Here is a 25,597-nt window from a genome sequence, read left to right as displayed (position 1 = left end):
CGTTCGCAAGGTCCCACTCTCAACGCAAGCTGAGATGCCTCGTTCTCAACACACCGTTCGCAAGGTCCCACTCTCAACGTGGCGCTCAAATGGAGCCTTGTCTCTAGTGCCCAGGAATAGCCGGCGGGGTCCTCGTCGTGGGCAAAGAGACAAAGAAATTTTTTTGGGGGGGGGGAATCTTGCAATGAAACCGAATGCTACTTTATTTTCTTTTAAAATCACTTCATTGGCTTCGTAGAGGAAAAGGAGGGAACGGCTGAGAGAAATCTAAGCTGCAGTCATGTCGGTTCTATAGCCCAAACTGATTCTAAATAGGAGAACATAAGAGCAGCCTGGCTGGATCAGGCGGCCCAAGGCCCATCCAGTCCAGCATCCTGAGATTGGCAGCCAAGGCCGCTCTTTCGCAATGGGGGTCATGCGGTCCCAGCGGGCAGCTCTGGATAACATTCTAGTGGCCACAGTTTGCAAGAGCTGAGGTTTCCGAATATTCTCCCCAATATTCACGTCGTGTGGACAATACGGGGCGAGATGGACCATGGGCGGGCTCAGTATAAGGCGGCTTCCTACGTTCCTATAGTCGCCAGACCAGCAGTCTCTCTCTCCCCCCTTTGGGGAGCTTGGGGGGACTCCAAGTGCCACACGGCAGCAGTCTGCCACCTCCTGGCCTCGCCGCCACCCGAGTCCCCGGGGACGTTGAATAAACCCACCCCCTCCTCCTCTCCCGGCAAAATTGACTAACTCATCATCGTGGCAGCCTTGATGCAATTTCCCAGGCTGATTAGAATAATTGCTTCATTAGTTGTTTTTAAGGCTCTGCAGAGCCAGGGGGCAAGGGTGGGGGGAGAGAGAGAGAGAGAACCACGCATAAGAGAAATTATTTGCATGGCCCTGGAATCCAGCCAGGCCCAATGAGATCTCCCTGCAGGAAGTGGGGGGGGGGGAGAAGGGGGCAGCTCAGCAGCTGTAGAAAATCCAGTCGGTGGCGATTTAGAAACATAGGAAACTGCCACTTACTGAGTCAGACCCTTGGTCCACCTAGCTCAGCACTGTCAGCACTGACTGGCAGCCGCTCTCCAAGGTTTCAGGTAAGGGTGGTTGGTGATGCCAGGGATTGAACGCAGGACCTTCTGCCTGCATAGCAGGTGCTCTGCCACTGAGTTACCGCCTCTCCCTGGCCTTTCACCTCTCCCTACGGCCATGCTATCCTGAGTGTGGCTGATCCCAGCTGGTCTCGGAGGCTACGGAGGGTTGGCCTGGTTAGCCCTCGGATTAGAGACCACCTAGCAATACAAGGTGGGGTTTTAAAAAGCGGGGGCTGGTCTTGTCGTTGTGAGCATGTATTGCCCCTTTGCTAAGCAGGCCCTGCCCTGGTTTGTATTTGGATGGGCAACTACATGTGAACACTGTCTGCTGTGAGCTATTCCCCTTAGGGAGTAGGGCCACCGTGATTCAGTGGATTTGCTTGCAGGCGGAAGGTCCCAGGTTCAACCCCTGGCCACATCACCAGGGAGGGCTCTGGGAGAGACTCCTGCTTGAAACCTCAGAGAGCCGCTGCCAGTCAGTGTGGGCAATACCGAGCTGGATGGACCAAGGGTCTGACTCAGTATGGCAGCTCCCTACGTTCCTAGGAATCTCTGGCCAACCACAGTCCGTGCAGAGAAATGAGACATCTACAGAATCCGATTCTCCAGTGCTAACTTCTGGGCTTCAGGAGATCCGCAGAAAAGCCCGAGGAAACAGGAACCTCTCGGCGGTTACAGCTGGCTGGGCCTGAGACAGAGACGAGGGAGGAGCTCTCCTCTCCCATCTAATGCTGAACAGCTGGGGGAGGCAGGCGAATTAAGACAAGGTGTGTCCACCTGCTTGAAGACTAGCACAGTCTTCTGATCCCGCACCAGAGCAGAGGCTGGATGCTGCTTTCTGCCAGGGAGGGAAGTCAAGCAGCAAAGAGGCGGGCACAGGCGGGCAGGCCTCCCAAGCCAGACGTGGGCTGATCGCAGGAGGGAAGCTCACCACCAGCATCAATTTGCAGATTAATTTCCTCGCAGTCCTAGATGAAGCCGCTCTGGGAAGAGCAGAAGGTTCCACGTTCCCTCCCTGGCGGCATCTCCAAGAGAGGGCTGAGAGAAATACCTGCCTGCAACCTTGCAGAAGCTGCTGCCAGCCTGTGAAGACAATCCTGAGTGAGATGGACCAAGGGTCAGACTCCATATATGGCAGCTTCCTATGTTCCTATGAGGCAGTGATTAGAAACTCAGCACTCATTGCCTTCCTGCCAGAAGGAATCTCTCAAGGGAACCTTGGGACCACCCCATAGGCATAAGGCCCCTCCTAACTGAGCAAAGAAGTGCTTTTTAAAAGTGGTTAAAAGTGGCCACTGGAGGGGTGCTGTGCTGGGGATGGATAGGGCCAGTTGCCTTCTTTTGTTTAGCAGGGGGAAAGCGACAGGCCCTATCCATCCCCAGCACAGCATCCCTCCAGTGGCTGTTGCTGGTGTCCATCTTCCAGCCATTATTTCCTCTCTCTTCCACAGATCCTTTTCTGGCCCATGGGCAGAGGAGGAGAGCTGGTCTGGTGCGAGCAAGCATGACTTGTCCCCTTAGCTAAGCAGGGTCTGCCCTGGTTTGCATTTGAAAGGGAGACAAGAAGTGTGAGCACTGTAAGAGATTCCCCTGAAGGGATGGAACCACTCTGGGAAGAGCAAAAGGTTCCAAGTTCCCTCCCTGGCAGCATCTCCAAGAGAGGGCTGAGAGAGACTCCTGCCTACAACTTTGGAGATGCTGCTTCCAGCCTGTGAAGACAATCCTGAATGAGATGGACCAAGGGTCAGACTCCATATATGGCACCTGCCTATGTTCCTATGTCTTAGGAGAGGAGTGGGTCTTCTGCAATTTGTACTGGGAGATGGAGATGGTAAGAAAGAGTGGGGCCTCTTCTCCTGCTCAGGAAGGGATTCCTGCCTTCTTAAAAATGGCCGTGGAAAGGAGACCTCTGGGGAAGGAGATCTGGGTGGTGCTGGGTGTCCTGCTCGCCAGAGGGCCCACTTTGAAGCACTCACTACTGGAAAGCGGAGTTGTAGACATCTGCCACAAGAAACAGGAGTAAGACCTTAAAATTATCTTGGGCATAAGCAAGGAGACTTCTGAAATCTGGAACAATGTGGCAGGGGGTGATGGGCATTGTAGTCCAAGGACAGCTGGATAGGCCCAGGTCGGCCATCCCGGAGCAACCTTTCAGAAGGCTCAGGTGGGTGTTGACAGTGTATGCAGTCTCCTGTTAGAAGAAGAGGAGGAGTCGACTTCTGAAATAGAGTCTTCTTCACATTCTGCGGGGCTCGTCCATCTTTCCGTTCCAATTCAGCGGCAAAAAATTGGCTGCCAGAAGCAATGTGGCGTGGAGAGGCCTGCCTTGAAAGCGCGAGGGCGGAAAAGGAGGCGCGTGATTTCGGGAGAGACCCATCTGGCTTCGATCGATGGGTGTGTGAGCAAAGGTTTTCCTGCGGAGGCCTTTTAAGTACCCCTTTAAGGGCCAGCCAGACTCTCTCCCTGCAGCTTGTGAAAAAAAGGTGCAGAAACACAGGGGAGAAGCTCCTTTCATCTGGAGGCAAGATGCAACTGCCCCTGCCCTCAGCCCAGCAGGGAAAAGCTAGTACTTCCCAAGGGGCATCATGGGGGGGGAGTCCCCATGAACGGGGCCCCCCAAATGTTATCAGCTGCCTCCCTCCTCCGTGACCTCTTCCGGCACTGAATTCAAACAGTGGACTTGAAAGACGTATGCAAGTGTTCTTGGGAGAGGGAATGCTTCAGTGTAATGACCAAGGGGGCGGGGGGCGGGGAGGCATAGCCATGGGCCCCCGATCTTTTAAGCACCCAGCGATGCATCTGGCATCTCCCCCCAATTTATTTATTTATTTGACTTAGATACCGCCCCTTCCAAAAACAGCTCAGAGCGGTTTACACCAAAACAAACACAAACACAAAACCATTAAAATCAAAACCAAACCAAACCATTAAAATCATTCAAAACAAGCAAGCATTAAAGTCATTGAAAAGCAACATGGAAAAGCTCTGGTCCTTGCCAGGCCTTGTTAACTGGGCCAGCTGAAAGAGGAGCAGGGGGCTTTCAGGCAGATGGCCGGGGAAGTGTGGAGGCTGAACAAAGAGTGCTTGCTTTCCCAAAGCCCCGACAGGGCCAGGAGAGGAGTCCATTAAAAGTCCTAAAGTTGTGCTCATTGAAGACTAAAGGGAAAGTGCGCCACTGAGTCGGTGTTGACTCCCGGCGACCACAGAGCCCTGTGGTTGGCTTTGGCAGGATACAGGAGGGGCTGGCCATGAGGGAAGCGAGAATCCATTTGGGTACAAAATGATGTGTACCCAAAAACCTCCTTGTTCTGGGTGATTTGTAGACAAAAACAAATCGCCCCTGTATTAGCTGGCCAGATTTGGACCCAAAACGAATTGGGGGGTGATTCGATTCGGGTACAAATCGAACCAGAAAAATTGATTTGTGCACCTCCCTGTTTACCACGGCCATCTCCTGCGCAATACGAGATGATGCCTTTGAGCATCTCCCTATATTGCTGCTGCCCAATATAGTGGAAACCTACCAGCAGGGATTCAAACGGGCAACCTCTGGCTTGCTAATCAAGTCATTTCCCCCCTGCTGTTGAGAAGTGGTCTATAAATTGTCAAGACTTATCACTGTGAGGTGTTGGGTGTGTGTTGCTTTAAGGAATAAGTGCAAGTCACGGTATTTGCAGTAAGTGGTGACTGGCAACATGTGAGGCCAATTAACAGGTGTTGAGTGCTGACCTGACCTGATTGGCCAAAGCCAGCATAAGAACGAGGCTCAAGGAAGAGCGAACTGTCCACAGTGGTCAAGGCTGCACCACTGTGGTCTACCCGGCTGCTATGTCTATGCTATCTCCTGGTGCCTAATGTATATGTATGCCTGCGTGTAAAAGGACTTCCTGAGCTGCCAGATCATGTAAGTTTTCCTCTACTTCAATATATTCTTCAGTTTGCACTATACCTGTGTCAGAGTGTTCTTACTCAGCCGAGCGGGGTACAAGTGATTAACTCTGCAATTCGTCATAGACTGCTATGAATTCCAGTATTCCCGCCCCCCTCGGCCTCCATTTGTTCCCTCCAATGGTTCTAAGCATGAGCGATAAGGATTCTTCCATTTGGGGGCTTTTCACACGTGCCCCCACCAGATGAGGAGAGCTGGCCTCGTGGTAGCAAGCATGAATTGCCCGCTTTGCTAAGCAGGGTGTTCCTTGACTTGCATCTGGATGGGAGATTACATGGAAGTGCTGTCAGGTAGACCCAGATGTTCCTCCAGTTGTCGCTGGACTACAACTCCCATCATCCCCAGATGCAATCCATCTCAGGTTCCCTCCCTGGCAGCATCTCCAGATAGGGCAGGGAGAGACTCCCGCCTGAAACCTGATAGGAGAGCTGCTGCCAGCCAGAGTAGACCCTACTGAACGAGATGGAGTCAGGGTCTGGCTCAGTATACGGCAGCCTCCTTTGTATGTTGCTGTGGCTTGGAGTGGTAGAAATTGTAGTCGGGCCACATCTGGGGAGACACTGTCAAGAACCCTGCCCGGAGTGACATATAGAGGAGTGGTTCTTTATTATCATCATCATTAATTTGATTTCTACACCGCCTTTCCAAAAATGGCTCAGGGCGGTTTGGTAGATGCAGGAGGAAGGGATGCAACACCCAACATTTTAACCGAAAGCACACACCACAGTGATGAGCACTAACTCGGCAAAGAGCCACCTCCGAAGTGCTGGCTCTCACATTTAGCAGGGCGGGGGGCAAGCAACAGCCCCCCTGCAGGCCAGTATTGCATCTCTCCAGCAGCTGTTGCAGGGCTCCCTTGGGTTTCTTCTTGGAGCAAGCCTCTTTGGGGCAATATTCTCGTCCCATTTGCTACACGAACCCCTTGGGAACTGTCAAGAAGCAATACAGAAATATGCTCAGTATCGGGCGTCCATGCTGCTAGTGTGGAAAAAACACCTCTGCAGCCATCTGGCCTGTCCTGATCTGCCTGTGGGCTCCCCAGAGGCATCTGGTAGGCCATTGTGTGAAGCAGGATAAGAACACAGGCAGCTGCCATATACTGAGTCAGACTCTAGGTCCATCTAGCTCAGTATTGACTACCCAGACTGGCAGCAGCTTCTCCAAGGTTCCAGGCAGGAGTCTCTCTCAGCCCTCTCTTGGAGATGCTGCCAGGGAGGGAACTTGGGACCTTCTGCTCTTCCCAGAGCGGCCCCATTCTCTAAGGGGAATATCTTGCAGTGCTCACACATGTAGTCTCCCATTCAAATGCAAACCAGGGTGGACCCTGCTTAGCTAAGGCGACAAGTCATGCTTGCTACCACAAGGACAGCTCTCCTCTTCTCTGCAGCTCAGATCCACCAGACATTTTTTTTAAAAAAAAAGTTCCCCCAGACTCCCTGCCTTCATCTCCCCGCTTGTCTGGCCTGGCATATAGCTCTTTGAGCAGCTTGTCTTTCCGCCCCGTGTGTCTAGATGGAAACCTAGCAACTGAAGCCGCTGCTGCCTGGCAAAGAGAGATCGATCTCTCTCCTCTTGTCAACTGGATTTTCGCTCTTCAAGTTGCTGCATGCAACTGAGAATTCAAAAGGAAGAGGCTCTGGAGGTGACCAGTGCCGGGGAAGGGATCAATTCGGTGCAGAAATAGGCTGCCTCCCACATGGGCAGGAAGTTTATGGGGTGGAGCGACAACTGAGGGGAGACATGATAGGAACATAGGAAGCTGCCATATACTGAGTCAGACCCTTGGTCCATCGAGTTCAGTATCGTCTTCACAGACTGGCAGCGGCTTCTCCAAGGTTGCAGGCGGGAGTCTCTCTCAGCCCTCTCTTGGAGATGCTGCCAGGGAGGGAACTGGGAACCTTCAGCTCTTCCCAGAGCGGCTCCATCCCCTAAAGGGAATATCTTACAGTGCTCACATGTGGTCTCCCATTCATATGCAACCAGGGCAGACCCTGCTTAGCGAAGGGGACAAGTCATGCTTGCTACCACCAGACCAGCTCTCCTCTCCCTCTCCTTATAGGCCTGCTAGAGGCCTATAAAATCATGCATGGCGTGAAGCAGGAGAAATTTTCCTAAAACAAGGGGTCCCCCCATGAAACCGATTGCCCAGAAATTTAGGACCGACAAAAGGAAGTCCTTTTTCACACAACACATACTTAACCTCTGGAAATCCTGCCACAAGATGTGGTGACAGCAGCCAACAGTCTGGGTGGCTTTAAGAGGTGTTTAGATAAATTCATAGAGGACAGGTCTATCAATGGCTACTAGTCAGAGGGCTACAGGCCATCTCCAGCCTCAGAATGCCAGTTACAAGGAAGCAGTAGCAGCAGGGGAGAGGGTGTGGACTCAGCTTTTGCCTGTGGGCTTCCAGCAGCATCTGGTGGCCCTCTGTGGGAAACGGGTGCTGGACTAGATAGGCCTGATCCAGCAGGGCTGTTCTTATGTTCTGATGTAAACACACAATTTAGCTCCAAAGCAAGGCAGTCCACACACCCAGTTGCCAATTCCTGCTCAAGGGAGCCAGTGGCTCGAGTCCCAGGCTACCAACTTCCCCACAGGGCAGTCTGTGTGTCATTAGCAGCCACCAGAAGTAGGTGGAACCTTCACGTTCAGCAGCAGTATACCTCACAGTACTGAGCAGCAGCAGTGAGTGGTTGGCCTTCACATCTTCCTTAAGGGCTTCCCGGTGGCCTCTGGTTGGTCTCTGTGGGAAACAGGATGCTGGACTAGGACTTGGTTGCCGACCCAACAGGGCTCTTCTTAGTCAGCACAGTGAGGAAAGGAACCTCCATGCTCAGGCGTGGTTTACCTCAAAGTCATAGACGCTGGCCTTGGGCATCTCAGGCATCCTGGGTACCAGATGCTAGACCAGGGAGCTGGGCAGCTTTGGCCCTCTGGCTGTCGTTGGACTACAACTCCCGGCTGGAAGGTCGAAGTTGTGCAGCCCTGTGCAAGACCCTTGCCCGGAGCGAGCCAGTGAAGCTGACCCCCAAAGCGTGACTAGGATTGCAACCTGAACGGGACCGTGATTTCGGGAGAGGAGAGCCCATTTATTTGGGGCTGGCATACACGCCACTGACGCGACAGGGATAAGGCCTATGTTCTGTCCGATATCCTTTAAAAGGATATTTTAAAGGATAATCCTAATGTGATAATTAGTGTGCTGAAAATTGATGTGGGCACCCATGCACTGGTTCTGGCCCGCAGGGGCATCTGAGTTGTCCAGCCCTGTTCTAGGTTGATCTCAGGGCTGAGGAAACCACCACAAGTGTCCAGGCGCCTGAGAGACCCACACATTTGTTGCAAAGGGGCCTTTGGTGGGTGTCTCAGGCGAGACAGAAGCAACAGAGTCATCTGGCCCCCATAAACAAAAGCATCTCGGAATTCCAGGGGCAAGAGGCACACCTTGGAAGTCTTCATACATAATCAGATTTAAATTAATTAATCCAGAATGAGACACCAGGAGCGTAGACGAAAGGGTCCCCCTAGAAACAGAGGGTGGCTGCTTAGACACAAAACTTGATTTCTTACAGAACCTTTCCCCATAGTACAGAGAGATTTCAGAGAAGCGGGCTAGGTGATCCCTGCTGACTGAGCAAAGAGGCACCTCTTGAAAGTGATGATTCTCTTCCGTTAAACAGTGGGGGGAGCAACTGGCCCTATCCAGCCCTAGCACAGCACCTTTCCAATGGCTGTTGCTGCTGACATCCACCTTCGGTTTCTTTTTCGATGGGGAGCCCTTTGGGGACTGGGATCCATCTTTATTTATTTTTATTTTGCTATGCAAACCGCTTTGGGGACTTTTGTTGAAAAGCAGTATATAAATCACCACCACAGCAGTATACCTTTCTTTTAGGAATACAGGAAGCTGCCTTCTACTGAGTCAGACCTTTGGTCCATCAAGCTCAGGTGTGTCTGCACTGACTGGCAGCAGCTCTCCAAGGTTCCAGGCAGGAGTCTCTCCCAGCCCTACCTGGAGATGCTGCCAGAGTTTGTACCTGGGACCTTCTGCATGCAAGGTAGATGCCCCCCCCCCTCCACTGAGCTATGGTCATTCCCCAGAGCCCTGGTCCAGCAGCTCAGTACTGTCTACACTGACTGGCAGTGGCTCTCCAGAGCTTCAGGAAGGCCGTCTCTCCCAGCTCTACCTGCAAATGCCAGAGACAGAACTGCCAGCAGATGCACTACCGCTGAGCTATGCCCCATCCTTTCAAGGATGATAGAGCAGGCGACACTCACACATGGCCACCCCTCCAAATGCAAACCAAGGCAGACCCTGCTTAGCAAAGGGGGGCCATTCAGCCCCCCAAGAGCGGCTCCCCTGCCCTTGGGACACGCTATTCTTCAAGGCAGCTCGAGCCACCCCTCCCTCTCCCGCAGCCCGGCTCCTGGAGAGTAGAACGAACGCGGAATGTGTGGCACCTACCTGACCCGGCTTGTCTGGGAACTCTCTTCGGACGCCGGAAGAGCAAGGTCCCTCCCGCTCCCTGGTTCCAGGAAAGGGACTCCCCCGGCTGGATTCGGAATCGGGACAGCCGGCCTCTCTTCTTCCTCCTCCGCCTAGTGAGCGCCCCGGGGGGGGGGGGCGGCTCAGAACTCCGCCCGCACCCCAGAGGAGACCGCTTTCAAGAGGACCTGGAGAGGACCCCCGCTCCCTGGAAGACGCAGGGACCCAGACGCCCTCAACGCACAGGCGGCATCACGCATCCCGCATCGCTCGCCAGTCTGGGCGCTTTGGAGGGCCGAGCGCAGGACGCGTCCGCAGGCACAGAAGAACTCCAGAAGCACACGCGCTGCCACCCGCGCCACAGCGGCGCCAGCCTTTTTATCGCCAGATGTAGATGCAGGACAGGCAGCCTCCAAAGGCAGATCCCACCCCGCCGCCCGGTGCTACAATGCGACCCAGAGAGGCAGGGAGCGGGGCGACAACTCTCTCCCCCTCTTTCCTCCCCCAGTCCAGCAGGCAGGGAGCATGCCAAGGGCTACACACAGCAGCCCCCGCCCGCCAGATCGCAGCAATCCGGGACAAGCCACGACATCTGCCTTCTCCCCCGCGCTCAACAAAGCGCTCTCCAACACGACCCCTGGCGCAAAGCCAGCCAAAGCAGAAAGGCGACCGCCCCCACCCCGCCCAGCGAAACAAATTAAAATCTGCGGGCTGCACCACAGGATCGCACGCAACCTCCCGGCCGGGCGAGAGGCTCGGGAGCTACCTGGCTGCTGAAAGCCCTCCTGCCTCGGCTCCCCAAAGCGCGCCCGCCCGCCCGCGCAACGCCCTCCTCTCCAAGCCCAGCACAGGGTAGCAACAGCCGGCTTACAGGCTTCCAGCAGCGGCTGCCGCAGCTTTTATACTCGGTCAGGCAGATGGGCTTGCGAAGCCCCGGCCCCTACCACCGCTTCGCCTGCAGGAGGGGGAGAAAGGGAGCCCCCGCGCCGTTGCCTGCGCCCGGAGCGCACCCAACCGAGTCCTGTTTGACCTCGCCAAACGGGTCGTTTGGGCCATTGCGTAACGGGGCTTTTACGCATCCTGTGTTCTCCTCCTCCTCTCTTCCTCTCCACGTAGGAATGGGTGGAATGGTACAGCCCGGGGCGGGGCGGGGCTTCTCATCTGCGGGGAAAGGCTGCTTGAGGAAGGGCTGGACAAATCTTAGTCCGTGTAGCAAAGCGGCGATTCCAGCTGCACTTCTTGGGCCGCTCTGTTGGTCTCATTGAACTGAGTACAAATGGCCATTATGGGGCTGGGATCATGTACAGGCTTGGCTCCCCAGATGCTGTTGGACTACAACTCCTATCATCCCCAGCCACCATGGCCAAGCATCTGGGGGCCCCGGTTGGAAAACTCGGGTGTTTGTGGTCAAGGAAGCCCCTCTGTGCTCTTGGATAAACAGGCTGAGGTAGGCCCATAGGAAGTTTCCTTCTACCGAGTCAGACCCTGGGTTCATCTAGCTCAGTATTGTCTACCCAGACTGGCAGCAGCTTCTCCAAGGTTGCAGGCAGGAGTCTCGCTCAGCCTCTCTTGCAGATGCTGCCAGGGAGGGAACGTGGAACCTTCTGCATGCAGATGCTCTTCCCAGAGCGGCCCCATCCCATCAGGGGAATCTCTTCCAATCCCATTGTGCCTGGGGATGATGGATGTTGTAGTCCAACATCTGAAGGGTTGAAGATAAGCACCCCTGAGCTTCACATAAGAGACTGACTGGAAATTTTAAGCCAAGGATGTGTGGAAATTTGTTCTGATTACCTGATACGACGCCCCACTCCTGTTTTTTATGTGGTGTTGTGCTTACAGTTGCATGACAGGCAAAAACCAACAGATGGAGCTTTCTGCATCATGGTGTCTCTGTCCTTTCTCTCTCTCTAAGGAACTCAGGGCATTTCTTATATGGTTCCCAGGCGGTCTCTCGCCTAGACATCTTCATGGGGGCCAAATCTTCCTAGCTTCAGCAGCAGATCACTTATCGTGGAGGTAACACCATGCTATAGATATAGACCAGCCCTGCTCAACTTCGGCCCTCCTGAAGATGTTGGCCTACAACTCCCATAATCCCTGGCTATTGGCCACTGCGGCTGGAGACCCCAGCTTTGGAACAGGACAGGAGGAAGACAAGACTGCAAGCTTCCTTTTTTCTAACACATGATCAAATATCAGGAGCACTCCCAGCTCCCAGAAATAGGGTAGCAGGCCTCTCCTACTCTGAAGTTGATTATCTGATGTGCCCTTAAATCAAACCACTAAGAGAAGGGTTCTCAACCTTGTTTCCCCAGAGGTTGATGGACTTCAACTCCCATAATCCCCAACCAAAGGCCATTGGGGCTGGGGATTATGAGAGCTGAAGTCCAGTAACATCTGGGGATCCAAGGCTGAGAATCCCTGTACTAAGATGTCAAAGTCCCGAAGTGAAAATTCGGCGGATCTCAAAGCAGGCCACAGATCTCTGCTCTCCGCCCTGGCAGAGGTCAGGTTGGTGGAGTGGCTTCTTCTTGACGCTGCTCGCAACGCCAGCCCTGCGAGGGAGCTGCACACCGTCATCCTTAGAGAGCACAGCTGGGAGAAAGCCTGTGCAGCGAACTTTGCATGCACCGGGAATATGGCATGGCCTCTTCCTCTCCCGTCAAGGGAATATGTTCCCCGGAGGAGACAGCGAGGAGAAGTCTGCAGTCTATAATCGCCTGATGCATCGGAGCTGCGCAGTGTCAAATGCTGAGTAATGAGAAATTTAATGAAGAGAGATGAGCAGAGGATGGATTTTAAGCTGCGGCGGAGGAGAGAGGGGTCCCCCCCTCGTTCCTGCCTCGTTTAGCACTGGTAACCATCTTGCACACAGCCTGTCTTCTGACTCAGATGTCACTCGCTTTGGTGCAGAAATCCTGTGAATCTTGAGTCACTCGTAGGATTTAAAAAAGGATAAGGGCAGAAAGGAGGTGGGAGGGGAACCTCACGGAGGACCGACGGGCATCTGGCACCGTGTGAGGGTGGCAAACTGTCCTCCTACCCGCAGCAGGGTTTTGCTGGAACCCAAATTCTGGGACTCTGGAGACAAACACATGATAAAAATCTGGGAAGGAGGTGAGAAGGGGGAAAAAAACACCTCTCACAGGCCTCAGGGATAAATAGTGTGCATCTTGAGACAGATGCATGATAAAAAGCTAGAGAAGAGATGAAGGGAAACCTCACACGGGGCCTAGTAGGAACTGCAAGTGCTGGAGATAGGCATGCTGGATCCAGATATTTCCCCCCTACCCACCCCCATTAGTATTTCTTTCCATTGGTGCACATGCACGTGCACATGCGCAGAGAGAGAGAGAGAGAGAAAGAGAGAGAGATTTTATGCTCCTCTATCATGTCCACCTTTGGCGCCTCTTTTCTCTAAACCACAAAGCAACAAAAGATTATTGTTCCAGCGATTGGAGTTTTTCTATGGAAAGGGTCACCGTCTCAACAAGCACTGCCATATGGAAAAACAGAGTGTTTGGTAGAAGAACAGCAGCGAGGAAGACCCCTCCGTCAAGGAAGCCGAGCAGCCCACGCTGATGTGAGGGACAGCAATCCATCACTCAAACGGAGAGGCCGGGAAACAAGTGCAAATTAGCACTCACACCCGCACGCCACAAAGCTCTGTCTCTCATGCAAAGCTGCACAGCTCTCACGGTGGGTGGACGTGGATCTAGGAAGGAGGGCTCACCTTGGCCATGATCTTCAGGAATTATTTCCCCACATTTTGCATTACCTGGGACAGAGAACCATGGGACGAGCTGGTGCTTGTGAGAATAAAGGGGAGGCATATCGGCACCCCCAGCTCTTTGGAGCAAAGTTGGGATAAACTGTGAGACGTGCTCTGCCACTGAGATGGGATTCCTCACGACTCTGAAATTGTAAGGGCCCTGAGGCAGGGCGTTCTTTCCCCCACCCTCCTCTTTCTTATTTTAGTCTGCAAAGTGCTATATTTTGAGCTACAGAAATATGATTCTTAAGGCAGATTCTCATAAGCACAATGATGTCAGTTAGATGGGAATCTATACCCCCTACCCCAGTGGCATGCAAACTCCTGCTTTCTTTCTGGTGGTGAGAACCTGGAAATTTTAGGTGGTGTCAGTATAGATCATCCGGCTTTGCAAGCAGAAGGTTCCATCTTCAATCCCTGGCAGCAGCTCCAGGTGAGGCAGGAAAGGGCTCCTGCCCGAAAACTTGGAGAGCTGCTGCTAGTCAGTGTAGTCAATACTGAGCTGGGTTTACCAGTGTCCTGACTCGGTAGGCAGCCGCTTCCCATGGAAATACATTTTGAGGCAACATTCTGTCCGCCGCCGCCGCCACGAAGAGCTGAGAAGCCCTCAGGATTTCAGACAGGGGGCAAAACTCCTTGATCCATAACCAAGCCAATAAAACTCCTAAAAATATGACTTCCTTTCTTCTCTCTCTCTCTCAGCCAGGAAGGTCCATTGATTCTGGGGAGGCTATGGCAGAACAGGGACTCTCCATCATCCTCTCCCTCCTTTTCCCATCATCCCCTCCAACCGCTCCATCACCATCACTGTCTCCAAGGCCTCCAACTTCATCTTTCACGCCAGAATCGAACCCGGCAGGCACCTGGGCCGCATGGTGTTATTTATGGCCCCATTTGGAACCCTTGACGCTTTGTCTAGGCCGAGCAACACCGCCCGCCCGTTCTGCCCATTCCAGTGCTCATTCCCAAAGCGTTAAATAATGCCAGGCGAGCCCTCCCAGGCCCTGTAAATTTTGTCTGGGGGACAGCCAGGCTCCGCGAGGTCTATTACCGCCTGATTGCCTGAAAGGGACTCTGGCGTTTGGCCTCTCCGCCAGCCAGCGAAGCAGAACCAGAACGGAGAGGCCGGCTGGATTCAACTGCTGAGCGCGCATTAAATTGCAGAAGGAAAAGGAAATGGGGCTTGCTTCAGAAGGCCACCAAGCAGGACGAGAAAAGCATATCCTCAGATTTGGGTGAGCTGTGTTAACATCCCGGTTATTTGCAAAGGTGGAAATGACTTCTGGAGAGAATCGTGGGCAGACCAGAGCAAGAAGGAAAGCCAAGGGGAAATGGAAAGCACACAAGATGTTGTGTGCTGAAGATGCCAGCTTTCCCCTACAATTAAGCAAGTTTTAAGTCTTTCTGCGGGTCGTTTGTGTGAAAGGTCATGCCCTCACTTTTTCAACGGAGATACTCCAGTGCTCCCTCAACAACGCTAATGGTTCCATTAGAACCTCAGAACAACAGGTGTAACCAGACAAGGCCTGTCGGCATCCCACGACGCCTGCCTCCGGCCACATGCTTTTACTCATTCCCGAGTGTCATGTTCTAGGCGCTTTCCAGACTAAACCCTACAACCGTGTCACTACGGATCTGCTCAGTGTGCTTCCGTACTTCTTGTGTTGTGACACCACCGTCCCTGCGCTGACAGCAAGGTGCCGTTCACAGTTCCGATGCTTTCTTTCGGGTTTTGTCTTTGCACTATAGTGCTACAACACTGCATGACCGTTGCAAAAAAGGTAACTGTATTTTCCTGTTGGAGGAGGTTTGAGATTCTGGGGGTTGTTTTCAATACAGCCAAGCCAAAGCATTTTACCGCGGTCGTAGGGTTTAATCTGGAAAGCGTTCAGGACGCCCGCATCAGAGAGACTGAGCTGTTCATCAGTATGCATGGCGTAAACATATAGCAATAAGCCCTGTGCAATCTAGTCGAATGCATCTTAAACCGTGGAACCAGGAACGGAGGGAGGGAACCAATCAGAGAAGAGCCAGGACGGGAGTTTCTAAAATGCAAATGAGCCCTGAGCAAAAGAATCTCTTTAAAGGGGAAAAAAAAAAATAAGTGGGAGGAGAATGACATGCACAAGCAAAGATGTATAATCTGGCCGTGGCTTAGAAAATAGCACGTTTCCATATGGCTGCTCGCAAAGTTCTCCCAGCTGGATTTTGCCTTGGGTTCTGGAGTTCCTAATTACCCGGTCTTGTTTCTCAAGTCAGACTGAACACAGGAAGCTGCTGTTTACTGAGTCAGAACATTGGTCCATCTTAGCTCAGTGCCAGCGCTGTCTACTCTGACTGGCAGAGGCACTCCCGGGGTTCAGGCAGGGGTCTCTCCCAGCTGGTACTACATCGGACAGCAGCGCTATCGGAAGATGCAGAAAGGCATCATCTCAGACTGCGCGGGAGGAGGCAATGGTCAACCCCTCCTGTATTCTACCCAAGAAAGCCACAGGGCTCTGTGGGCGCCAGGAGTCGAAATCAACTCAACAGCACCTTTTACTCTAGATGTTGTGGAACTACAATGGGAGTTGCAGCAAATTATGGCTGAGGATGATGGGAGTTGTAGTTCAGCAGCAGTGGGAGTACCACCGTTTGGTGCCTGCCTCAGGGGAAGACCTTACAGCACTCACAAAGAGTCTCCCACTCAAATGCAAACCAGGGTGGACCCTGCTTAGCAAAGGCAGCAATTCAACCCCGCTATCCAGTCCTGGTTTCTGTCCAGCTCCAAGAATGGCGGTGCATCCCTTCCCTGTCGGGGGGGAAAAGCGGCCTCCTCCTTCTCGAGCCGAGTGATCTTTGCAGCTGTCCAGCTTCCCTGGCAGCAGTTACAGAATGGCACAAGGCTGGAAACGAAGGAGGAGGGACCTCAAGGTCGGCTGCTTCTGTCAACTGGAGGCCAGGCAGAGAAGACATCTAACCTACACTTGCCCTGTGCTGGAGACGGAGGCGGCACCGTTCCCGCCGTGATGCAAATCCCCACGCGAGGGCAGGGGAGAAACAGGCCCACCGTGACCACTGGGCCTTACCGCGAGGAGCGGGAGGGAGCAAGCCATCAACATTCAAGCCAGGACTTCCCATGCTGGGATGGCAGCTCGGTCGAAGGGCAGCTGCTTGGCAGGCAGAACGTCCCAGGTTCAATCCCAGCCAGAACAGAGCAAAGCCCCTGTCAGAAAGCTTGGAGAAACACTGCTAGTCAGGGCAGAGAACACTGCGCTAGATCGACCAAGGGCCTGACTCCGTAGAAGGCAGCTGCCTGTGAACTTCTTGTGAATTTGCCTGAAGCCCGAAACAAGCAGTGTCCGAAATCGAACCGGAATCGAACCGGAATCGAATCAAATTGAAATCGAATCCATAAACAACTGCCTGGGAAGGAGGCTGTTTCTCAAGAGCAGAGCCCCAACTTTGCAGGCAGAAGGTCCCAGATTGAGTCCCTGGCAGCATCTCCAGCTAGGCCTGGGACCGAATCCTGCGTGAAGCTCTGGGGAGCTGCTGCCAGTCAGTGCAGACCATACAGAACTAGATGGATCAAGGGCCTGACTCAGTGGAAGGCGGCTTCGTAGTTATCTCTCAGTGGTAGAGCCCGTGTTCTGCGCGCAGAAGGCCCCAGTTTCAGTCCCTGAAACTGTCATGCCGGTATTATAATGCCCTAACAAAAATCTAGGATGCAGCCACATTTGGAGTATTGCATATGGTTCTGGTCACCATATCTTAAGGAGGGCATTGTAGAACTGGAGAAGGTGCAGAAGAGGGCAGCCAAGATGATCAGGGGCCTGGAGCACCTTCCTGATGAGGCCAGGCTACAGCCTCTGGGGATCTTTAGTCTGGAAAAGAGGCAACTAAGGGGAGACATGAGAAAGGTTTATCAAATTATGCATGGTGTGGAGAGAGTGGATTTTTGCTCCCTCTCTCCCAATACTAGAACCAGGGGTCACCCCATGAAACTGAAGGTCAGGCAATTTAGGACTGACAAGAGGAAGTACTTTTTCACACAACACTTAATTAGTCTATGGAATTCTTCGCCATGGGATGTGTTGATGGCCACCAGCTTGGAAGGCTTTAAAAGGGGCATGGACAAATTCCTGGAGGACAGGTCTGTCAGTGGCTACTAGTCTGGTGGCTGTGGGCCACCTCTAGCCTCGGAAGCAAGATGCCTCTGAATCCCAGTTGCAGGGGAGCAACAGCAGGAGAGAGGGCATGCCCCTTTCATCTCCTGCCTGTGGGCTTCCCAGCAACATCTGGTGGGCCACTGGGTGAAACAGGATGCTGGACCCGAAAGGCCTTGGGCCTGATCCAGCAGGGCCGTTCTAATGTTCTAGATGAACCAATGCTGACTCCATATAAGACAGCTTCCTATAAGTGCCTATGTAACATCTGGAGAGACCCATGTTTAGCCATTGTGGCCGGGGGTAATAGGGTTTTTAGTCCAACGACATCTGGGAGTCTGAGTAGCCATGGTCACAGGGGTTGGTGGGAGTGATCCAACAACACATGAGGGCACAAGGTGGGCCACGGTGGCAGGGGATGATGGGATTTGTAGTCCGACAACATCTGGAGACCCACTGCCGTGGAGGAACAATGAAGACCAGGTGGCAGATTCTCATCCCTCGTGAAGGCCACAGATGATGGGTCAGGCACATGACAGCTAGGTCTTACCAGCCACCTGCCCAAGACAACACGTGCTGTCCGGGGCGAACCATTATTGCCGGAACATTTGCTGCAAGCCAGGAACAAGGCGTCGTCGTGTGCTGGTGTCCAGGTATGATGAACAAGGAGATTGAGACGTGGTACAAGACAGGACACCGGGGCGCTCTCCTCCGCCGTTCTGCAATATTTAAACTCAGCGAGCGGATTTTCTTTAAGTCAGCGAAACAAATGGAATGTTTGTCAAGTGGCAAGAGATGTTTCTTTCATGTTCTGCCTGTATCAATAATGCAGCTGTCATTCATTGTTAATAACAGTCCATGTGCATTTCAAGTTCTTTGGAAGGGGGGGAAATAGCCCGAGCATCTTTTTTCCCTTGTTGGGAGATTGAGCGGGGACGGCCCTCCCTACCCTCTGCGGGTATCTGCATGGTTTGGCTCTCCTGAAAATGAGACGGCATTCAAGGCGGTCAAGTGTCCCTCTTTTCTCTTATGATGGGTCACCTACGCTCAGATTTAGAAATGCACAAGTCTGCAGAACATAAGCCGGCCCCATCTGGATCAGGACAAGTCCATCTGGCTCAGCCTTCTGTCTCCAACTGTGCCAAACCAACCCCCCCAGGGAATCTCTGAAGCAGGACGTGATGGTGAGGACCTCTCTCCTGTGCGCCCTTCAGAATCAGATGCTCAGAGGTATCGCACCCCTGAACTGTTGTTTTGAAGACCTAAAAAAAATCTTACGCAGACTAAAAAGAGAGACAACGGAACTAAATTGGAAGAGATGGGGACAAACAAGGGAACAAAATGTATTAAAAGGCAGGCGGTAACAATACAAGGGAGAAAAGAGAATCTAAAGAAAAGAATGGAGACCATTTAGATCTATAACAGAAAAGGGAGAGGAATCTGCCTTATGCTGAGTCAGACCCTTGGTCCACCTAACTCAGTACTGTCTACACTGACTGGCAACAGCTCTCCAAGGTTTCAGGCAGGAGTCTTTCCCAACCTCACCTGGAGAGGCTGCCAGGGATTGAACCTGGGGTCTTCTGCTCTTCCACTGAGCCACAGCCTCATCCCCTACCGGGAATATCTTACAGCGCTCACATGCAGTCTCTCATCCAAATGCAAACCAGGACAGACTCTGCTTAGCAAAGGGGGCCATTAATATTTGCTACCACAAGACCGGCTCTCCTTTTGCCACGGACATAAACCAGTGCCAGTTTTGCAAAACAGGGGGTCCGGTTTTGACAAGAAGCCACAGTTCTGAGGTTGTTTCCATCAGGAAATGGGACAGACATTCCTTCAAGGGCCCTATCCTAACTCCTTGCTGCTTCCTGCACTGAGCAGAGAATGGCCCAGAAGGCCTCGAAGGAACCCTTCCATCTCCAACATTGTATGGTTCTCGTCACTGCATCAAGGTTCCAGCTGCCTTTTTCACGTCTCCATCTATCTCCCCCTCCAGGAAAGAGGAGAGATTTGTTTGTTCCAGCGCCGTGGGGAAATTAAAAATGGGTAGCACTCGAACCTCCTCTTCATTCAGAGGACCAAAAAGAGAAAAGGGGAAAGGAAGTCTTTGGGCTCTGGAAAGCCAGACCATTTCAGAGGTGCTGCTCTCTCTGTAGAGACCGGGAGAGCCGCTCTCCAAGGTGCTGAAAGTCTCATAGAGGTGGTGGTGGTGGTGGAGAATGCATTTCAGGACAAAGCGGGAAGCAGACAGAGGGCCTCCCACTGGTGTTAAACGGATGTAATAAAGCAGCTGGGCTTCAGGAACACAGAAGGAGAGCTTCCCACAGTGCCTCACCTGCCGAGAGCTGCCACGGGCCCACCTGCCCCGCAGGGCTGCGGACCCCCCACCAAGCCCCACAGAGGGGGGATCCAGGAGACTGAAATGAAGATGCTTTCCACCAGAATGCTTTCCCCATCTGACACTCCTAAGCAGGAATAAATGCATGATGACTGTTGTCTTAACGATCCTTATTTGTTAGAGTTTTGCCCAAGGGGACTATAGGGCAGAGCGGGACAGCCACTCTGCCCCCCAATCCCTCTGGAGCCTGCCCGCTTTCTTAGCCTTGTACCTAGCTGCCTTCTGCCGAGTCAGACCCTTGGTCCATCTAGCTCAGCATGGTCTACACAGGCTGACAGCGGCTTCTCCAAGGTGGCAGGCAGGAGTCTCTCTCAGATGCTGCCAGGGAGGGAACTTGGGACCTTCTGCATGCAGATGCTCTTCCCAGAGTGGCTCCGTCCCCTAAGGGGAATACCTTCCAAGTGCTGACACATGTAGTCTCCCATTCAAATGCAAAGCATGGCAGACCCTGCTTAGCAAAGGGGACAAGCCATGCTAGTTATCACAAGACCAGCTCCCCTTCCTATGTTATCAGGAACTGGAAGTGTCTATAGATCCACCGAGTCCCGCCAGAGTCCCCTGGGCTTGGGCGTGGCAAATGTTTCCACATTGCGGGGCCCAGGCAAGACAGAGCCCTCCGTCTAGAAATCCGACATGGAGTTCTTCCCACTCCTGATTCTCAGGAATTGGCTGGCCCCGAAGCCTCCAGATCAGCGCTCCGCTGTAACCTTTGAATCCACCCAGCTTTCCTCCAGCCAAGCCGTCCGTAGCGGCCGGTCTCCGTGGCAGACGGAGCCCCTCTCTCTCCGAGGGGTCTCCCTCCTTGCTCTTCTAATGAGCTGCAGAACGCAATATGGAATTAAGACGATCCAAGTTATTAATTGTCTACAACAATTAAGCCTGGATGCCGAGGCCCTCGGGCACCTTTGGCTACGTGCAGGAGCCAATTAGACCCTCATCCATATTCATGGGGCTTAATCCGCACGCTGAGAACATCAGGCCCTCCTCCCTTTTCCGCTTCCCAGGCCACAGAGAGGGGAAGTTTGCCTCCTTTTCTGTTAAGCTGACATAAAAGCAAATATTTGATCTGTGGCTGGGATGAAAGGGGCCGGCGCGAGGCTGGATCTCCGAGCAAAATTTGCAGAGCGATGGGGAACCACCAGGAGCCTGGGTCTGGTGGTGTGTGGGTGCATCTGCCCCCCGTCCGAACATCCTGGCAGCCATTTCTCACACTGGCCATATTTTGATGCAATGTCGTCATGGAGTCTGGTTTTAAATGTCTGTGGTCTTGGGCATGAATGGATGTCCTCTCCATTCTGTTCCTTTGTGGTTCCTCTGGTTTGCTCTGCAGGGCACGTTCTGTTCTCCCTGGAATAACTAGGAGAATTTCTGAAATCAGCTCCAGTATTTGAAAAATGTACACTTGGCTGCAGCTTTGAGGTTCTTCTTTGCATCTTCTGTTTCCTCTGCATGGTGCCACTATGCACTGGTAAAACTCTGCCACAAAAAAAAAAAAAGCCATCCTAAGTCAAGCATCTACAGTGACGATCCTTTCATGAGGCGAGGCGAGGCGGCCACCTCAGGTGGTGGCTTATTGAGGCACCAGGAGGGTGGCAAAATGCCCCCTGCAGCAGACTAGAGTCAAGCTCAATAGGGTCTTCTTTCCCCGCTATAACCCAGTAACCCCATAGCTAGAATCTGGCTACTAGAGAATATTAATGATCAAGAATCCGAACACCTGCTGCTGCCGCTTTCAGAGCAGCTCTTTGGGACCCGTCTGAACCTTGAAAGTGTTTCCAGGAGTACCTTTCCTCACACTGCTTGCAAGAAATGGAAGGAAAGCAGAGGAGACTCTTCTTCTGTCCTTTAGATGAGCAGATCTTCTGTTCACCTGCTTTTCCACCACCACCACCACCACCCCGCCCACGGCTGTGGAAACAAAATATACTTTTCAAGAATTGGCAGAGGGAGACTTAAATGAGGACTAGCAGCTTGAGCCGACAGCAGCAGAGGCAGGAAGTCAGTATAGAGGGTGGAGCCTTTCCCACAGTCCACTTCAGCACAACAAATGTGCCACTGTTATGATGAGGGACACTTCCAGAAATTACTCCCCAGATGGGAATCACCGGCTCTTGTTTCTGAACTGAAACCAATGCCTTAAGAATCTTCTGTCATTCCGGTTTGTTCCTCCTTGGATTTCCGGTCCCCCCCACCCCAGAATGCTGTGCTGCTCATTTGATTTCCCAACTCCCCTTTGCAAAGGATTCTGGGAAAGCCCTCCAATGACAAAACAGAGGTGCAAGGTGTAATCATCTCATTCCAATTTCCTCAGCCAAGCTCAGCCAATGCTGCTGGCATCCGCATTAACTCCCCGTCAGCCTGTGGCCACCGCAAGTTCATCCAGCACTGCTGATTGTTTACCAAAAGCTTTAATGCCATTTCCTCCGAGATCCGAGAAGATTGCTTGACTGTGCCAAGATTTCTGCAATTAAAACAGGGAGAAAGCAAAGCGGGGTTGGGGGGGGGAAAGAAACTTTAATTAGAGTTAAGTGGCGAGATCATCAGAAAAATGTAGCGAGTGATTCATATTTCATGATGAGCGAGACCTGCCAATCATGGAACCGTAACCTCGTAAATTGTCTTAATTATCCTTTAGGATTCTTTCAAATGCTTGGAGGATTCATCTCATTTTATTTTGTTTGCAGAGCGTGTCATTGTACATACAATCGCACTGACTGTCGGGCCTTCGGCTTTGATTTCTCTCCTGAAACACACACTGCAGACAGGAAGCATGTCAAAAAGTTCTGGATAAACCCGCCGGGTGTTTCAGCCAGGAGATGTCGACATTCTGAGCAGCAGGTATTTCAGGGCAGCCTTTGGTGGGTTCAGCTTCTTGCAGAGATGATACCATCAGGGATCTCTTTAAAGCTATCTAAGCCAGGGGCGGTTGCCAGCCCTTGTGACAGGGAGTTCCACAAGCTGCCTTATTTTTGCTTCCATGTCTGGTTCCCCAGACTATCCTCTCCTTCTCAGGCTCGTCGGTTGCATATCCCCTTCCAGCCACAACCAGGGTGGCGCTGTCGAGCAGCATGACTCAGGCCAGCTAGGCCTTCTCCATCCGAGCTGTCTGGGTGGCACACTTAGGGCATCTGGCTTGAGACTCGTTGTGCCTACCTTGCCGGGTTGTTGTGAGGGCAAGCAGGATCCCACGAGTCCTTTCTGAGCACTAAAGTGCTCTATAGATTTTATATAAAGGTATTATTTGTGTCATCTCACCACCACGGAGTGGCAGGGAATGCCATGGTAATGTCAGAGATCTCCAGGGTCCCAAAGAATGCGACCACCCCGTATCACTTATCCGACAGCAGCAGAGACGGAAACAAAGCACTTTTTGGTGTTGTCATGCAGAGAAATGCAACCCCCGCCCCCCGGCTCTCCCCACGAGGCTCTTGGAAGGCATCCATTTTTAATGTGGCTAATCTCTCTTCACCCAAGCAGTTTAACAAGAGCCCCCGAGTGATTTCAGTTTAGCAACACAGACGCAGGCGGGGTGGGGGGGCAGAAGACAGCTCAATGCAAGCAGGGCGAGAGAGAGAGAGAGATGTCTGAACTTGACTGAGCAATTGGGGGGCAGGTGACCTGGCAGGTATCAGGTGGGGATTGAGCTCTGGGTTATGGAAGAAATGGCAGGAACCGGAGACCCCCCTGCTGGATTAGGCCAATGGCCCACCTATTTCTTTTTAAATTATTACTATTATTTTTTACATTTTATTAACCCGCTCTTCCTCCAAGGAGCCCAGAGCGGTGTACTACATACTTGAGTTTCTCTTTCACAACAACCCTGTGAAGTAGGTTAGGCTGAGAGAGAAGGGACTGGCCCAGAGTCACCCAGCAAGGATCATGAGGCTGAATGGGGATTTGAACTTGGGTCTCCCTGGTCCTAGTCCAGCCCTCCAGCCACTACACCGCCTAGCATCCTGTCTCTCACTGTGGCCAACCCGAAATGGGACATGAGGAGGTGCACCTAGGCAATTTTGCAGCCGGGACCTAAAGGACTTTGGAGGCCCCCCTCCCCTGCAAATTAAGCATCATCATGTTCCGCCGGCTGGTCACACCACCCAGGACAGACTGAAGAGGATTTGGGGGCCTCCAGGGGTAAGAGCACCCCTGCGGCCCTGAAGCCCAGGGGTAAGAGCACCTCAGCGCGGGCCAAGACCTCCCTCCTGCTCAATGGTGCTCTTACCCCTGGCCTTTGGGGCTGAAGTCTGGGGCCTCCACACCCTCTGGGCCCCCCAAATCCTCTTTAGTCTGTCCTGGGTGGTGTGGTCTCCGCACCGGATGGCCAAGCGTGATTGTGGCCCCTGGCAGGTGCTTTAGAGACAGAGCGGGGAGTGGGGAAAGAAGTGTGTGGGATGGGAATATGTTAAGTTGTGTGTGGAAATGTTTCTGCTAATGCATATTGGCATAAATAGACCTGTTGTATATCCTTACATTCTTGTGAGTTCAGTTGCTGTCTGTGCCCTCCAGAACCCACGTGTTAAAATTACTGTGTTTGTCTCGGTGTGTGTGTGTGTGTGTGTGTAGAGGGATGATGTATCGGGTCAGGGGTGGGGGCTCCAAAGGCCTTTAGGTCCAGGCTCCAAAATTACCTAAGTGCACCTCTGTTCCTGCTGGTATCTGGAGGTAGACTGCTCCTGAAGATGAAGGTTCCCTCTGCCTCCCGTGGCTAAGAGCTGCTAGGGGATCCATGGCATAACTTGAGAAAAAAGTCTATGAGTAAGTATTTCCCAATAGAGGCTGGGCAGCTGTCTGCCCGGGAGGCTGTAATAGTTTCCTGCTTTGAGTGGAGGGTTGATCTAGATAACCTCCGCAGGTCTCTTCCAACTCTAAGATTCTATGGTTCTGTGCTCCTTGACTCGTTTCCTCTCTGTTTTGATGCACTGATTTGTAAGCTGAAGGGGTCTCTACAAACACATTATTTCCGGGTTTGTTTTTAATCGGGAAATTCAGAATTATGGTTCCCACAGCAACTGTAAACCACCCCATTTTGTACATAGTATATTAAAAAAAGGTGTGTGTGTGGGGGGGAGATGTTTCAGAGTGCCCGGAGGGAAGGGGAGGGAAGGGTGAAAGAAAGCCTACTTTCCTGAGCTCGAAGTGCGACATAACCTTGAAATCCCCGGTGGCTTATAGAATGGAAATTCTGAAGCATAATTCTTCATAAGTGTGTGCTGCCACACAATGGGCATGAAACTCAGGACCATCAGGATGCTGGAACAAATCCTGCAGGTCGTCGATGCAGCTAGAAATATTTGCTGAAGGCAGGTAGAGATACATGTGGGAAGGAGACAGAGCCATCAACTCTCCTCACACAGAGACTTTTTTTCTTTTTAGCATAATAATCAGGAGACTTTTTTTTTTTTTTTAAAGCAATCAATTTCTTCCAACTCTTCTGCCTTTCTCTTCCGTCTGGTCAGTTTAACCGGCATTGTTTTCTATGTAACAGCCCCAGCTTTGCTAGCTGAAGGCAAAAAACAAACAAACAAAAAAAAACCCAAAACAGTTACTTTGCAAGACCTTACCTCTTTTTGCAGGTTATGCTAAACCTCAGCTGATAGATCAGTGACAGCTGAGCTCTCATGAGGAAACTCTTTGGCTAGCAAGTAAGCGTGCACAAACACAAAAGGTTCATGCAAAGATTAGAAGGGCCATGCAAGAATTTGATGAATGCCAGCCCAAGGCAGCCCAGAAATTAAAGACAGGATTTATTTGAAGAGATGCTG

General features: G+C 52.3%; 1 protein-coding gene across 2 annotated transcripts in view; it reads right to left on the bottom strand.

The window, feature by feature from the left end:
• DISP3 (dispatched RND transporter family member 3) overlaps nt 1-25,597 on the bottom strand; it is a 73,878-nt gene that overhangs the window by 28,150 nt on the left and 20,131 nt on the right. Inside the window, exon 1 of one of the 2 annotated variants that reach the window (XM_053281040.1) lies at nt 9,497-10,604. The exons of the other annotated variant lie outside the window; for it this stretch is intronic. The gene's annotated coding sequence lies outside the window, so the exon portion shown is untranslated. Of the gene's footprint in view, nt 1-9,496; nt 10,605-25,597 lie in introns of those variants that run through there. 2 annotated transcript variants of the gene reach the window in all.

This window comes from Hemicordylus capensis, chromosome 16 (assembly GCF_027244095.1).
Source record: "Hemicordylus capensis ecotype Gifberg chromosome 16, rHemCap1.1.pri, whole genome shotgun sequence".
NCBI classification, from domain to species: domain Eukaryota; kingdom Metazoa; phylum Chordata; class Lepidosauria; order Squamata; family Cordylidae; genus Hemicordylus; species Hemicordylus capensis.
Note: the sequence above shows the minus strand (reverse complement) of the source record. Positions and strands in the feature narration are given on the sequence as shown.